This window comes from Balaenoptera musculus, chromosome 2, assembly GCF_009873245.2.
Source record: "Balaenoptera musculus isolate JJ_BM4_2016_0621 chromosome 2, mBalMus1.pri.v3, whole genome shotgun sequence".
In the NCBI taxonomy this organism is placed as follows: domain Eukaryota; kingdom Metazoa; phylum Chordata; class Mammalia; order Artiodactyla; family Balaenopteridae; genus Balaenoptera; species Balaenoptera musculus.
Genome location: NC_045786.1, coordinates 1,178,715 through 1,195,918, shown reverse-complemented (window position 1 = coordinate 1,195,918; position 17,204 = coordinate 1,178,715).

The window sequence follows — 17,204 nt, the reverse complement described above, 5'->3', positions numbered from 1 at the left end:
TGAAATGGTCCTCTCACGACAATATGTGGCACAAGAAAAGTCATTTCCTACGGAATCAACTCCTGTAACGATTATCCCCTGATGCCTGTTTTGACTGCAGAACTGGTAACGGCCACCCTTCACCATCCTTGCCGGCATTTTCTTTGCTTGATTGCCAAAATCTTGCAAACAGTTACAGTCTACAGATGTTTCTTTTGAACTGCTTTTTATGATGGTTTCACCTGAGCCCATTTTTACCACAATATAGTCTGTTCCCTTATGCAAGAAAGATGCCAAATGCCTGTGGACCTTTCTGTGCGGAGGCAGAGAAGGGGGGGGGGTCTGTCTTGTCCCCTCTAAAATATGCAGATGAGGAGAAAAGCCAGTCCCAGAAAACAGGGGCAAGTTTGCCTATGGAGAACTTTTATTTTTGATTCAAAGTCTACCATAAAACAGAAGGAACGTGCCTCTCCACATTGGGCCAAGCCTGATGTAGAACAGGTGACAGAAGCGTCTTTTGGTCTATTTTGTAGAATTCTCAAATGTCCAAAGCCCAAAACTCCCAATTTAATGTCTTAATCTATTTTTTTCTTACCATCATTTAAAAGCATTTTTGTTGTTCATTTTGTTTTGCGATAGGGGGAAGGGGAGAAAAAGAGTTGTACTCTATCAGTCTTAAAATTAGACATAGACATAAAATTCAATTTCAAATTTTCTGCTGTCTAGTAATCTACAAAAATTCCTTTGTTTAAATTTCTGCCTTGTCACAGGCGTTAATGCCACCACGTTCTAAGCTTAACTTTCTCTCACGCCAAGTATTTAATGACCTAATGTACAGCACCGCAAAATTCCTTCTTGGCTAGAATCTGCATCCAGCCATTACATCTGTCATTAACAGACTGTCAATGTCCATCGATAAGAGCTCCCACTGAACAGCTGCTGCACGTCTCAGGAATAATTCAGGTTCTGGCTTGTGTCAGGGTTGGCAACACAAGTCAGTGGAGACAAACACCAAACTAGATTTGATCAACAGGTAGTTTCGAACCTCATTTTCAAGCACCCAGGCAATCTCACCCATCTCTTGCCCGTGCATAAACTGGAATTAAACCCACAAAACAACTTTTTAAGAAGATTAAAGAGGAAGGTAGGAGGTTAAAATCTTAAATAAGACTTCTTCTTGCAAACCATGATACCATGTACCTACCAAAAACATTATTCCATATGGAGAAAAGTGGAAGGATTTATGTATTGCCTCATCAAAGTTGAGAATATGGATTTCTATTCCGTAGAGTCCGTTGTACCTTACAAAGAATGCATATCACTCGTTTGGATATAAAGTTTGCTAAGTCAAAATGGTCCCCTTAATAATTAATAACATATGAAGATGCTTTACATGGGAAAAAAAATGAATTCTTCAAGCATCAAAGGGAAAACTATAATTGTAGAAATGTGGCCAAGTTCATCAACTTGAAAAGTTAATGAACTTTTGGTGGATTGTATTGACTTCGTCTGTGCTCCTCCTCCAGAACGAGTTATAAACATTAAAGATTCTGCAGCTAAGGAACCAATCCAGCCTCTTAGTCATCAAGAAGGTGCGGGGGATGCGAGGGCGTGTTCTTTCTTCCAAGCTACCGGAGTAAAGTGATTTCACACCCTGAAAAATCCTCCAGCATTTTGAGGGGAAATGCCTGAGCCAAAGGAAAAGAAAGACATTTTTTAATTAAGAAGTCAATGTAACAGCGAAATGCCTTTGGTCCAGCTTCTCTCCCAGTCGCTAGGCGACGAGGGGACATGCGTGAGGGCTGAGCTACCTTGAATAAAAACCCAGATCCTCCAGCGAGCGAGCCCCTCCTGGGTGGGCTTGCCTAGAGCCCCTCCCCCCTCCGCAGGAATGCGCGGTGACCCCTCGCGGCTCACCTAGGGGCGTCGTCTGCAGCCGGGGACGTGCGCAGGGGCGCCTCTCACCGGGCGTAGAGGGGCGGCGCGGAGCAAGGGCTGGGAGAACGGCACCCACCCGGGGCGGGATGCCCTTGGCTGTGACGCTGGGGAGAAGGCGGGCCTCGTTCCCTCTGTCACATTTCGGAGGGATTCCGCCCCCCGGACCCCTTTCCGCTGCTGGGATGGGACGTCTCCATCCAGCCTGGCTGGGGGCGAGGCGGGACCTCACCCAGGGCGGGGGACGCGGGGGTCGCGCCCTGGAAGGGGAGGCCCCGCTGTGTCTTCCAGATGCTGCGACGACCAGCCTGGGAAGTTTCCTTCTGAACTAGCCTTCCCCCGCCCCGCCCCCGGTACTCCGAATGAAGTGAACCCATTAATTGAAAACACGGCCCCGGCAGACGCCGCCTGGCCTTGGGAAGCCCGGCCGGCTCCGGGGCGCTGGGCCCGTTTCGGGAGCTCGTCTACACGGCTTCCAGCAGCGGCTCTCGCTGCAGGGAGAGACCCACGCAGACAGACAGCCCTTTCCCTGACACACGGCAATCTGGGAGCATCTGCTCCTTTTTTTAATCATTTGGACTGTAAAGTAATTAGAGGGAGAGACATTCCCAAAAGAAAAAGATCTGCAGCCGAGCTTTCTAATTCTACCGCAAGCACACATCTCATTTCAGGCTCTCCCAAGAACCGAGGGCAGGTACGATTTCAATAATCAAAGCGCTTTGCAGACCTTTTCTGAGGCTCACTCTGGCCCCCCGGACTGTTGTTTTTGAACTTCAGAGCTCACCGGTGCCACAGAGGGTGGGCTCCATCCCCCTGCCAGCTCCAGGGTGCTTCTCTTCTGGCTCACAGCCGTGGTGTGCTCTGACCCACCCCGCCCCGTCCCCCAAAGCACTGCACGAGCAAAGGAAAACAGTGTTTTGGGGGGAAGAGTAAGGAGTGGTAATTATATTCCTAATCACATGTAATTTAAGAGAAAATGAGTAGCTGTGAGAGGCCGTGGAGCCCTTGCCTCAGTGTAATCCCACAGCCCGGGACCACAGGCACCACTGTCACCTGGGTCTCTCAAAGCCACCCTCAGCCCAGCAGCCAAACGGTTAATCACCACAGAGGCGCTGCCCCCCAGCGTCTGCAGGCCTGACTGGGGAAACTGCCGTTAGACAGCAAGGCGACCTTTCCCCAGACCGAGCCTTCCTCCCCAAGTGCAGAAGCCACCAGGGATGGAGGGAAGCACAAGACTAGCAAACACAGATGCAGCCCCACTTTGGGCTAAGGGCCTGTTCTGAGGACCTTAGCTGTGGAACACGAGTGGTTTGCACAATCCAATCAGTGAACAAATGGATAATGCTCTGAGCACCTACTCACACGGCAACACCCTGCAAAGCAGTCATCTATGCTAGTTCACCTGGGAAGCCAGTGGAGTCCCTCGGCGGGGCTGCCGGAAGGCCAGAGGGGATGATGCAGGAAAACTGGGCCACCGCCCACTCCTAAGCGCCCTAGTAAGCGCTCCATGTTAACACTTCAGGGTCAGTGAGTCTTAAGTTGTGTGTCCAGTGTCTTCTACTTAGAATTTACAACAATATTATGCAGAAGATTCTATTCTTGTTCACATTTTACAGAAAAGAAAACTGAGGTTTAGAGAGATTTGAAAAGGTGCCAAGGTCCACTTAGAAGTGGGATTGGAACTCAGGAAACTTGGCTCAGCGGCCTATTATGAAATCAAAACATTATTGCAAACTATTACATATAGGATGGATAAACAGCAAGGTCCTCGTGTACAGCACAGGGGGCTATATTCAATACCCTGGGATAAACCGTAATGGAAAAGAATATGAAAAAGAATATATATATATATATATATATATATATATAAACAATTACTTTGCTGTACAGCAGAAATTAACACAACTTTGTAAACAACTATACCTGAATAAAATAAATTTTTTTTAGGGACTTCCCTGGTGGTGCAGTGGTTAAGAATCCGCCTGCCAATGCAGGGGACACGGGTTCGAGCCCTGGTCCGGGAAGATCCCACGTGCCGCGGAGCAGCTAAGCCCGTGTGCCACAGCTACTGAGCCTGCGCTCTAGAGCCCGCGAGCCACAACTAGAGAAAGGCCGCGCGCTGCAACAAAGACCCAACACAGCTAAAAATAAGTAAATAAAATTTAAAAAATAAAATAAAACAAATGTTTTGAAAAATCAAAACATTACTCTCTTGCTTTCTCTCCCTCCCTGATCCTGCCTCTTTCTTATCTTCTACGTATAAATATACGTATAATGTCAAACATCTTTAAATGAGAAACCTCACACAAACGACCCTGTTGTTATTGGAACCTAAGGGTTATTACTTTCCCTCAAAGAAATTCTCTTTTCTGAACTCACGGAGCATTTACTATCTCTCACGTTACATATATATACATGTGTGTGTGTGTGCGTATACATAGATATTTATACAGCTATAAATCATGCATAGATTTTTTTATTATGAATCACGTTTTATTTGTATGTGTCTTAATCTCCAAAATCGTGTCTGACCCCCTGGAGCAGCAGCATGTCTGTCCCTCTTGGTACACAGCCCCACACCTGGTACTTCACGTGCAGTAGGCGTGTGCATTAATTAAATTCAAAACAAATCGATAAATACGCATCGAATGCCAGTGGAAGGCACACTCACCATTTTCTTTTCATCCAAGGAATTGTAACAGACCCAGATATAAAAAATAAAGAGAACTTCCCAGCATTTTTCGCACTTGGAACCAATGCCAGATGCCCTTAAATAAATATCATTCTTTACTTAAAGGATGATAATCTTTTAGATATGGGGGGACATGTGATACAGAGGGGATCCAATAACTTCAATCACAAATATTTACCAAAACTTGCACCCATGGCCGTGCACTCTAAGTGAAATGCTAATAATCCATTGACTTCCATGGAGAAAAAAGCAGGAAGAGATGAAAGCGGGGAGCAGTAGGCATTTGGTGTTGCCCTTGTATGTTATGGTGACTGAAAATAAAGGGACACTATAATGGTAAAAGGAAGGACCTATTTATTCAATATGTAAGTATCGATCATCAACTACGTCTTCCACATCGAAGGGGATGCAAAGAAAGACGTTTAAGACATGATTCTAGTGTTTACGAAGCCCTTTCACATTCTATTATCTGACTTCAGTACAGGAGTGTAAGCTGATCTTTCCATGGGCAGAATGAACACGGCAGCTTCCAGGGCTTTTCCTTCCTTCAATTCCAAGGAAGCTTTGAATCTGACCATGACAGTGAGGCTTTGCTCCTTGGCCATCTTCCGGCACAGAAGGCAAAACAGAGGCTGTGTGTTATTACTAGAGGCCAGTGGTCTGGAATCCTCCGCTTGAGCACGTAGATTGAAGGAAGCCCACCCAATGTCCTCCACGCATTAATTAAACAAACATTTCTTGAGCATCCACTAAGGCAGCGATGATATCAGAAGATGGGCACATGCCATGAATAAGACACCATCCTCTGCTCAAGGAACTCAGAGTCCAATGGCAGAGACGAACAATGACGACACAACGTGGTTGGTTGACAGAGATCGAACAGAAGGCCCTGAAAGTACAGGAGAGGGTCCCCTCTGCACTAAGAAGCTTGGCAGAGGAGGGGAAATTTTAATAGGGTCTTGAAGGCTCTATAAGAGCTGGCCTGGTAGAGCAGGAGAGAAAAACATTCCAAACGGAGGCAACAGCATGAACACACAGGGAGAATAATACTGACGGAGCGCTCTCACGTTCATCATTTCATTGAGCGACCGCAGCAGTCAGAAGGACAAACATTATTATCCCCCATTTTACAAAGCTGGAAGTTGAGGGCCAGAGCACTTCACTTCCCTAAAAATTAGTAGCAGCAGGCCATTTAACAGCAAGTGCAGTGTTCCTTTCTCTAAGATAGACGTGAGCCTCTGATACAAAGGAGGAAACGTTGTTCCTGAGAGGACCATCTTAAATGTTTTAAAGTTGGAATCTGTCAGTGCTGGAAGGGACAGAGAATGTTCATAATTTAATGGGGTTTAATCATGTTATGGCTGCAGGTAGCGGGGGAAGGGTCTCTGGCTGGATGTGACAGCTGCCTAACTCTATACCCAGGTGTCGGAAAGGAAAGGAGGACCATTTCATCCGCTGTGCTTTCAGGATTCCCCGTTACGGGCTACACTTTGAAACAAAAGGTGGTTTGAAGTCCATGCCTTTCTTGGTTTTGGCCTCGGTCCAGCCAATAACAAGTTGACGTTACCCGTCCCTCGCTTCCTCCTCAGCACCTGCAGGCGCTTCTTCATTTCATCATTAATCGTCCTCGTTCAATGCCGTCAAGAGCTGGATGAATAGATACAACGCACATTTTTTATCAGTCAATGCAAAAATGAATTAAGCCCTTTATCACGCGTCCGTGACACTGGAGTGGGTTTGATCTGGATTCCACTAAATCAAAAGTAACTTGATAAAATGATCCTTTGGCCGTCAAACAGTGATTCCTCATTACAAAAAAAAAAGCTAGCTCAAAAAAATGTTGTTCTTCTCAGTTGATACCTCAGGAGGAAAATTCCATCGCTCTTCTTCAAGTTCCAAGACTTTTTGCTTAAAATTTTACTTTCTGGGCATCAGAAAATTATAGCAAGGGTTTCTTTCATTTTAGCTTTACTGAACTGTGAAACTTGCTCCAAAGCTAAGTTTTGCCATTGAAAGATGCCATTGTCACCTGCACACAGAGTAAACAGACCCTCCCACATTGCTGGGAGGGAACCTGTCGTACGGACTTTACCTCTGTTCCAACCAAACGTCTCCAGACGGGCTCTAAGAGCTTGCTCCCAAGATTAGAGAATGAGTTGAAATAAAATGTTTAAATTGCTCATCCACCAGCAAACCCATTTTGCGATAGGCAAGCCCAATCCATTTTTTTTTAGACGTAGAAAACCAGTATTGTTGTCCACGTGTTTCCGAGTTGTACTTCCTGCCTTCGAATTAAAAAAAAGCAATTCTTGTGTTCTTCTAGAGGAGGGTAACATCAACTTCATACAGCAGCTAGAAACGTGATAAATCCACCAGGGCCACGGCGATTCCTGCCTAAACTAACAATTCATTTCATTGCCACAGTTCACTGCTGTTGTCGTCACTTTCATGCCTCTAATTACCTTCCATCTGTTTCACGTTTGAAGTTTACAACACTTGCCCGCTTTGGCTGTGCTAGTTTACATCTAACGCCAAACACATGTTTATGTTTACCACATACCAGTTTTGCCTTCTTGGACTTAAAATTATGTCAATTTATAATCCCATTAATGGAAAACTTATGAGAAGGATTCGGCTCCTTTAATGAAACTAGAAAGAACAACCGTTTGGATGCTGTTAAGTACAAGTCCATACCGAAGGCCAAATGCTTCAATTAGATGTGCCCTGCTCAGATAAGCGGGCTCGAGAAACGCTATCTTGGCCGCTGTGTCCAGAGTCTTGGGCTGGAGAAGCCTGACAATCTTCCATTTGCCGGGACTCCACGCTCAAGCCCCCCCGTCTTCTGTGGCAAGATAAGGGATGATCAAAGTGAATCTGGGTGTGCTTTGTTCGAAATAGATCCCATTTGAATTGGCATCCTTGAACTTGGCATTTTTAAGGTCAAGTTTGTGAACAAAAAAGGTTTTCAACTTGGAGAACGGAAGGGGAGCCCAACGAGCAGTGGGTATTAGCAGCTGGCAGCAGCTCCCCCATATACAGCTCCCTAAGATGGGGCTGCATACATGTCTGGACATCTATATCTACTGCTGAATGGTTTCCAAAGAAAACTGCAGATAAGAACATTATTTGGATCTTGGACCAGTTCTAAAGGGTTTCAGCTCTAATAAAAAAATTTTGGAAAAAAAAAAAAAAAAAACTTTGGGAAGTCTAAGGGATTAAATTCTGCTTCCTTCCATTTAAAGGAGAAACTACACTTTCCCTTCAACCTACTTTGTGAATTTCAATCCTTTTGGTAAGGACCTGGCATCCTGCTCTCTTTCAAAGCCCCACATCTAGTAACAGGAAACCTGATCTTCAAAACCAGTAAATAAACAAGAGGTCTGATGACCTTTTGATGATCTTTCTGAATAGCATTCCTTTAAAACAAAAAATAGCCTTCTGTCTAGAATAAACAAGTGGGTGGCTGCTGGCCTAGAAGTCTGGATGATAAGAGCAGTAGAATCTTGAGGGAAATGCACTTTGCGGTCTTCTTCAGCCTGCAAAGATGAATAAGTATTGCATCTTCTGTCACTGCCTCCCCTGGACGGGCAATGGGCCCCAGGGGCATAAGAATTTCACAATAAAAATCACAGGCATCAAATGAGATCAGCGTTTGTCCACTCATATTACTCTAAGAAAGTACTGGCCGAAAAGCCACTCTGGGTCTGTCGGAACTTTATGGTCAAAAGCGTTTTCCTCTCACCTCGTGGCCCACGCCACCGACGCAGAATCTCAGCAGCATCTCCACCCTGGGATGCATGGTGGGCCTGCCCATCTCCGAGAGGACTCTGCAATTCCTCTTCTGCGGGCAGCATGCTTCTCTGGGTCCTGTTCACCTTGCCTACCTGTGTAGGGCCAGCTCCCAGTCAGTCCCGAATAAAGATGTCCTGGGCAGCACAGTGCGAAAGGCTGGAGGGACGAGATGGAGGGGACAGGTCCCTCTTCATTGCACTCGGCAGCCGGGGCCATGGGAAGGGGCACCCAGGCTCGTAATTCATGCTTGCAAAGCAGTATCATTTCCTTTCATCTGGGATCCTTTCCTTACACCTTGGGGTTTTAAGTGGGAACCAGAAGATCCTTCCGGAGCCTATAGCCCTCTTAGAAATTCTGCTTAGACCTGAGAGACTATCTTGGGCTGTGGACCACTCAGCAGAATTCCAGTCCGGTACAAGTTTGAGCCTCACAATACTTTATGAGACACCGTATAGCACTGGAACCCCCTATAGCACCTCGAAAGCACCCTTCCCCACCTTCCACTCTTAGTGAAGGTGCATTCACACACACACACACACACACACACATGCATCATTCTTTAGAACCAGATCCCACACCCAGCTACCTGCAGACTCCTGCCAGGGTTGTAAACGGGTGGAGCTAGCCCTACATCGCACTCCTCTCTTAGAATGGAAAGCTACGCCTCAGCTCCAGAGAGCAGGGCCTTGCAAACTGGACCCAGAGATGGCAGGTCTTACACATTTCAAAGAAATGCTGGAAATTTGAATTTGTACATGAAATCTCCTGATTTCAAATGTTGGCTGAAAAATGCCAAGCACTGTGCAAGGCAAACAAAAGGTATCAGTAAGCTGCCTCGACTGGGCCTTGGCCTGTCAGTTTTTCACTTTTGCTTTCAAACCTGGAGGCATTTTCTGGGAGAATCACACCTTTCAATCTCTCTCTCTTTCTTAATAATAACTATTGCTGTTTATAACCTACTGATGATGGATGTGATGCTTTCACATGCGTGATTTCATTTGAACCTGACAACAACCCTACAAGTCAGTTGTTTTCTTTATTATTGTCATTTTCAGATTAGAAAACTGTGGCCCTACAGGCACAGGACATAGTGGTGGCCCACAGACTCAGCCGGGCCTCGGGCAGACTTACCAGTTACTAACTGGGTCACGGTGGCCAGTGTCCTCTGTGTCCTGATTTCTAACATGGGGCTATCGTACAAAGTAGGGATCATGTAAAAAAGAACTTAGCCAGGGGCCCAGGACAGCATGGCTCATAAATGATAATGAATGGTGGCTATGATGATGGGGACCAACCCCAAGGTCACAGAGCGGGGTCCGGTGGACCTGGGACTCCGGACTAGGTCTTCTAGCATCAAAGCCCTACCCTTCAAACGCGGGCCCACTGGCAGAGGCTGGAGAGGTGAGTAGTAACATTGCATTCTGCCAGGGTTGGTGCCAGCAGCTAACAAAATTCCTTAAGAGTGAAGACTTGCCCACTACCTTACTGTCTTAGTCTATTCTGGCTGCTATAAGAAAAGACCATAAACTAGGTGGCTTAGAAACAACAAACATTTACCTCTCACGGTTCTAGAAGCTGGGAATTCGAGATCATGGTGTCGGCAGATTTGGTGTCTGTGGAGTGCTCACTTCCCAGACTCCAGCGGTCTTTTTGCTGTAACCTCATGTGGCAGAAAGGGGCAGGGGAGCTTTCTCAGGCCTCTTTTATGAGGGTGTGAATTATGTCTGTGAGGACCCTGCCTTCATGACCTAATCACTTCCCAAAGGGCTCCCCCCTCCTAATCACCTTGAGGGTTAGGATTTCAACATATGAATTGGGGGAACACAAATCTCCTTTCCACATAATTACCAACTGTGTAAATTGAAATTTGTATCGATTTCTTCTAGATCTATTATATTTTACATAGAAAGATATGTATAATAATACACTGATCATTGAAAAACAGCTTTCCAAACAGCTTATACAACATGTAACCATGTTGCTTTTTTTACGTGTGTATGTGTGCGTGTACCAGTGTGTACATAAAAAAGATCTGGAAGGACAAATATCAAAGTGTTAACAGCAATTGTCTCTGGGTATTGAGATTACAGTGTTTTTTTCTAATTTTCTTCTTTTTATGTGTCTGTAATTCCTAATTTTGCTCAAATGCTCATGTAACACTTTTGTAATAAGAAAAAAGTTATTTTATCTATTGATAAATGTCTCTAGCATGGAATTTCTGCCCAGCAGAACGCCTCAGGTTGGAGTTGTTTACAGGCACCGTGAGATTTTTAGAGTTTGCAGAAACTTCACTGTTGGTGCCAACTAAAGCCCTATCCCATGACACTTAAAAGGAAGTGGAACACGGCACCCACTAGGAAGACTTAAAAATCCTCATTTGAGACTCCCCAAAAGATCCACTTCCAGAAGCAGATTTTGTAACGGAGGGAGCTTCTCATAGAGAAGATCTGCTGCGAGCATCTTCGCGCTCGCATACAGCATGAAAGCAGCCTGCCCACAAGACGCGGTGGCCGTTCCCTTCCACGTCTGTCTCTGTGTCCCAAATGACGAAAACGGCCCCCGGAATCAGGGATCCGGGTATGGAGCTTGGCTTCTTCTGTAAGGATTCGCTCACTGGGGGCTCTGAGATTGCCTTCAGGGTGTCTTTCAATGAAAAGAACGCGTGACAATATTAACGAAGACGTGTCCTGAGCCCCCGGCTCTAAGGTGATGGGCTTGGGGTCGCTTTGGGGAAAGAACCAAGCTTCTCTGAAGGTCTCCAGCTCAGGCTTGTTGCTCAGAGATCCCCATCCTCAGGGTAGTTCCTCCTGCTGGATAAAGGTCTCCAGAAAGAGGACCAAGTTTATCCGCTGTGCTCATCCGTCCACCCGTCCAGCAAACCTCCTCGCCTCTGGACACCTTCTAGCACGAGCGCCAGAGCCTTGACACCATCTCCGCCCTCCCCTCCCCACTCTGCACGTCCTACATCTAGAGCGGCTCCCTCTTGCCCTTTCTGAACCCCCCTGGGTCTCTTTCCCCTCATCAGAATTCCAGCTCTCAGCTGACTTTCAAAGAAGAAAATAATGACCTTGTTCATTCTGAAACCGCCAATGACCAATGTGGGTTTATGGGTACGTGTTCTAGGGAAATTTGCTCTTAGAGGGAGAAAAAAAATGGGAAACCAGAGAGAGCCAGGCCTAACCCTGAGAAAGGGGGGCTGAGGTTGTGCGTGTGGGCATCTCGGGCGGGAAGAGGAAACTTTTGCCCACCTGCGGGGTCCAGGACCCTTGAACGCAAGCCACAGCGGGTGCCCGAGGTGCCCTGCCCTGGACACGGCCACTTCACGCTCGTGCTGCAAAGCCAGCTGCCGAGAGGACGCCGAGGACCCTCCTCGCTGCTAGGAGCTACGGGACCCTTAGCGACGCCTCTTCCGTCCACTCCGGGGACAGCACGGTGCAGGAAGAGCCACCAGGCTGCGGCTGACCCGCCTCTGCACCGAGTCCGCGACCCCGCGGAAGCGCGACGGTCTTGACCCTAGACCTCCACCGCAAAACGGAGGGACGGCGCTAAAGGGTCCCCAGACTCTCGGCTTCTGTAGCAAAACTTTAAAAAGAAAGCTTTTTGGGAAAACTTTTATTTTGTGTCGAAAAAGATACTTTAAAAAAAAATCATCTAATAAAAGAAGGTATTTTATACCAAAAAGAGGAAAGAACAAAATCTCAGAGTCCAGATTGGTTCTTTGAATCGAGTAAATGTAGTTGCTTGGGAAAACCCACTATGGCCCGAATTTGGCTCTTTAGTTGGGAAAGGTAGACACTCTGGCCTGGAATGACCCCCGAGGGCTTTGTATCCAAGAGAAAGGAAAATGAAAAAGAAAAAAGAGAACCTTTAGGGCAGAGGCAGAGCAGTTCCTTCAAAGCCCAGGAGGATGCTTTAGAGCTATAGAGAATTTCAGGCTCTCCGTTTCAGCAAAGGCTCTGCAATCCAGTAAGACTTTAAGAGGAAGGATTTAAACATCCATCTGTTTGCCTTCGGGGGCTCAGAGCCAGAGCACAGTTTCAAGCCGATGGGCCCATGATATTATACCGTATTCATTAGGCAATAAAGGATAAGCTAGATGACTATATGTTTGAGGGTTACTCCAGCCTCTCATTTATACAGCTTTTAGGAAACTCACTTTATATGCCCTCAGCTGGAATGGCTCCTCCAAAGCCATCCCCCAGATTGAATAATTGTTCATTAAATGTCTGCAGGAAGGCTTCCATCTGTAGTCACGAATCCCCGTGAACATCTGTGGGAAAATATCTCTGCTCTTTCATTACATCTAAAATGTGATCACCCGATATGAAAACACAAAGAATGGTTACATTTTAAAGGTGAACTACAAAACTAAATTGAGAGTTGACTTAATCCCGTTTTTATGGGCTGATTAATGTCCCGAGTAACCAGGCTGGGGAAGAAAGTTAATGCCTATTTCCTTTCATGGAATGCACCAGGCTTCTTGGCTTGTGTCATGACAGCACGTCGCTGCCACTGTGAATTTGATACAAACAAGATTCAAAGCCATTGTCAGAACTTTCCTTGTGCCAAATGGAGCCCGAATGAATCACTCACCAAAATTCCTACCAGTCAAAGCTTCAATCCTTAAGGGAAAATAAAAAGTCAAATAAATCAGAGATTGAGACATCTTCGCAAGAGGCTAAACAGGTATGTTGGCTAATGTGTATCTTTGTGAGAGCTTGAAATCTGAATTATGGTGAAAAGACGAATAAATTCTGCCTCCATAGTAATAATAATAATTGCTTGTCCAGTAGCTATTCTGTTCAAGGAACTGGGCCAAGCGCTTTGTGCTTTTCCTCGTTTAACCTTCTGAGATAGTGGGTACGAGCCCTGAGGAGGGTAAGCAACTTGTCCGAGGAGCAGAGCTAAGCCTGCCAGATGCACAAGGCCACGCGGGTCCCCTCCTGCTGGCCCCTGGGCTGTGTTGTCTCCACCTACCTGGGTCAGCTTAGCTTACCTGCCCTTGAGCAGCGGTTCAAAGAAGACATCCTTTCACTCCTTCATTGATTCATCAGCCAAGAAGTAGAATTCTTCAGAGCTCCTTCCAGAGGCAACACGGCCAACAGCAACTTTCCTCCACACCCTTGTCCCCTGCCCCCAAAACTTGAAACATGGGGCTTTTCATTCCACCTTGAGGAAGCACGTCCATAACCAGCAGGTCACACTCATGCCCATTTTGAAAAATATCAGTTATCACCGTAGTATCACCAAAACTTCTTTATAGTGCTCTACATGTCGAAGAACTCTTTCTCATCAACTATTTCATTTGATACATTACCTTGAGCAGAGGGTGGAAGCAAGGCGATGAATTATTCGGGTGGGGATGGGTTGGGGTGAGTGGCCCTTATACAGAGTGCCCAGGCACACAGGGCGTAGGAATGGCTCAGCCGGGTTGTTACGGAATTCAGTATGGTCACAGGTTACTGTCACTTGACTGTATAGTATTTGGGTTTCCAGAAGCTCCTACATGAGGCTAAATTGGGAAGGAGGTACCTACCATCTTCCAACACACCGGCCTTTGAACTCTGACCTTTTTTCTCCCAGGGTCAGTATCTCCAATATCCATCCCACCCCAACTCCTTCCTCTACCCTCCATTCCCCTTAAAACTCACCTTCAAGAAAGAAGAGAACCTATTTGCACTAAAGTATAATAACTGGCAATAGACCAAAATGTTAGCTCTTGCCCCAGAGTTTTTAATAGGACTTCAATGTCTTAATCTAGAGGAGTAATTTCTAAAGATCAACAGCCAGTAGGGTAGGGGAACAGAGGGGAGAGAGCAGCAGGGCTTCTGCAATTACCAGACGCACAGCTGCTGACAGCACGGTCCAGTACCAGCCGGCAATCTGCTTCCGATCAGGGGAAGTATACCTGGCACCATGCAGAACCGCCAGGGAAGACCTAGCCAGGAGCCAGTCCACGGGCTCTGTCCACGTCTCCACCTGCCCTGGAACTGACGGGACCCAGAGAGCGGGGCTGCTTCAGGCTCACAGTGATCCAGCATCCCTGTTGACCAGGATTTGGGCCAAAAAGGCACACAGAGCACTGATGCTACCTGCCATTTCCACCTCAGTTGGTTGTTTTACAACAGTGGCAAATGAGAAGAGTTTACATCAACCTTTTTTAAATCAATGGTACCCTTAAAAAGAATAATAGTCCATAATATCTAGCATGTATTTAACATTTACTATGTGCCAGGCATTGTTCTAAGCATGTGGAATTCATTTAATCCTCTCAACAGCCCTTTGGTGTAGGTGTTATTATTGTCCACATTTTATAGATGATGAAACGGAAGCTCAGAGAGGTTAGGTGACTTTCCCAAAGACACACAGAAAGTGACAGCTGAGATTCAAAGGAAACGTAACTGAGTTCCAGTCCTAGCAATTCCTCTAAGTAGCTGTGTGACCCTGGGCCAGTCACTCAACCTCTCTGGGCCTATGAGAAAAGGGCATTGGACTGGTTTACCTCTCGCCATACTTAGCTCTACAATTTGATGAATCTAAGATCCTTTGAGAAGTCCTTCACGCCACCCCTGAGAGCTGGACGGTAATTCATTCTCTTGGTAGGAGGTGTGAACCAGATCCTCCTGTTTTAAAGCCCAGTGGAATCCCAGGCATGACATGCATTCTATAAATGTCCAGTTGTTATCGCTATTACTACTGCTTTAATGGGAAACACCAGCACTAACTTCCCCTGCCCCCTGCAGGGCCCTGTCGTTCCCCTGGATCCTTTCTCATTCACCACTTAGATGATATCAAGGGCAAAGATGTTATTATTTGTGTTGAGCATCTGGCTTTGGGCTCTCTCCCCTCCCCGAATGGTCTCCACCTGCCAGCTCCAGTGGTGGATGATTTATTCCCGTACTGACTGCTCTTTCCATCCTAGGCTTGTAAAGAGGAAGACGGCGCCATGCCCTTCCAGCTCACACTCAACCGTCTGATTCATTTTCTCTTTTCTAAGTGTTTCTTCTCTCTTTTTCAAGCAGCATCTCTGCTTGAAGAGTCGTACCCTTTGGCCACCCGTGAAGATCCCATGCCCAAATGTCTCTTTTATGACTTTTATATAATCCAGGTGAATCGGGGTCTAACTAAACTGAATGCGAAGCACACTGTGTCCCACGTCGGTCCTGCATTTGTCCCACTGGGGCTCTCTCTGCTGGCCTCCTGCCATTTCTGCACCAGGTCTGACCAGAATGAGGTCCCCCTTGGGAGCCCCATCCAGCAGCAGTTAGAATCTGCAATTTATTCTGCCATAGTGATGGTTAATTGCATGTGTCAATTGACTGGGTCACAGGGTGCCCAGATATTTGGTTGAACATTATTTCTGGATGTGTCTGTGAGGGTGTTTCCAGATGAGATTAGCATTTGAATTGGTGGACTGAGTAAAGTAGATCATCTTCCTCAATGTGGAAGGTGAATTTGCTCTCTCTCTGCCTGACTGCTGAGCTGGGACATTGGTCTTCTCCTGCCTTTGGATTGGCACTCACACCATCATTGCTCTTGGATCTCCAGCTTATAGACGGCAGCTTGTAGGACTTCTCAGCCTCCATAATCGTGTGAGCCGATTCTTATAATAAGTATAGATATTTTTCCTATTGGGCCTGTTTCTCTGGAGAACCCTGACCTATACATCACACATGACCCATAGGCTGTATACATCCAGGTGTGCCCTAAGCCAGCCAACGGTGCCCAGGTGGCTCTCACACTCAAGTTAGCCGTCCATCCCTCTAAGGACTGGAAACCTGATCCCACCCCCCAAACCAAAATCATAATTTTATATTTTACTTTTTGAAGAACCACCAAACTGTTTTCCACGACGGCTGCACCATCTTACATTCCCACCAAACATGCACTAAGATTCCAGTTTCTCCACATCCTTCCCAAAAGTTACTTTCCACTTTTTTGTTGCTTTTTATTTTAATAATAGCCATCCTAATGAGTGTGAAGAGATATCTCATTACGGTTTTGATTTGCATTTCCCTGTTGGTTAGTGACATTGAGCATCTTTTCATGCGCTCATTGGCCATTGAACACTTCATTTCTCACTTACCTGAAGTGTTAAAGCACCTGAATTTGTCCTGAGAAGAAATTTTATTTTAAAGTTCAGAGTTAGAACGAATTTAATATACCATTCTCCCTGGGCCTGCATTTTTAAGTCACTAATAACAATCATTAAGAAACAAAGTAAGATATATAGAAGGACTGAGAAACTCCATAATGAGTCTTCCCTTGCCATCAATCAATGAGATCTATGTATTCATTCAACAAATATTGATCTATTGAGAATTATGTGCCAGGTAATACTGTAGGTCCTAGAATGATCACAAGTGTGATCAAATTGAATAAAGTTCTGTCCTCATGGAGCTTTTGTTGTAGTAGACAAACAATAAAGATAAAGAAAAGCATGTCAGTGACCGAGAGTGGGAAGCTAATCCAAATGCTGTTTCCCCTTTTGTGGTATGCAGCCTCCAAGGTGGCCCCAGTGATCCCTGCCTCCTGAAATCCATGTCCTTGTGGAATCCCCTCCCCTTGAGTGTAGACTGGACCTAGTGACTTGCTTCTAACAAACACAATACAACAAAGTGATGGGATATCAATTCTGAGCTTAAGTTACGAAAGGACTGTGGCTTCTGTTATGGGCATCCCCTTTTGTTCTCTCAGCTGGCTCACTCTGAGGGAAGCCAGCTGCCTGTTGTGAGCTGCCTGATGGGGAGGGCTGCATGGCAAGGAACTGATGTCACAGCCACTCTGGTGAACTTGGAAACAGCAA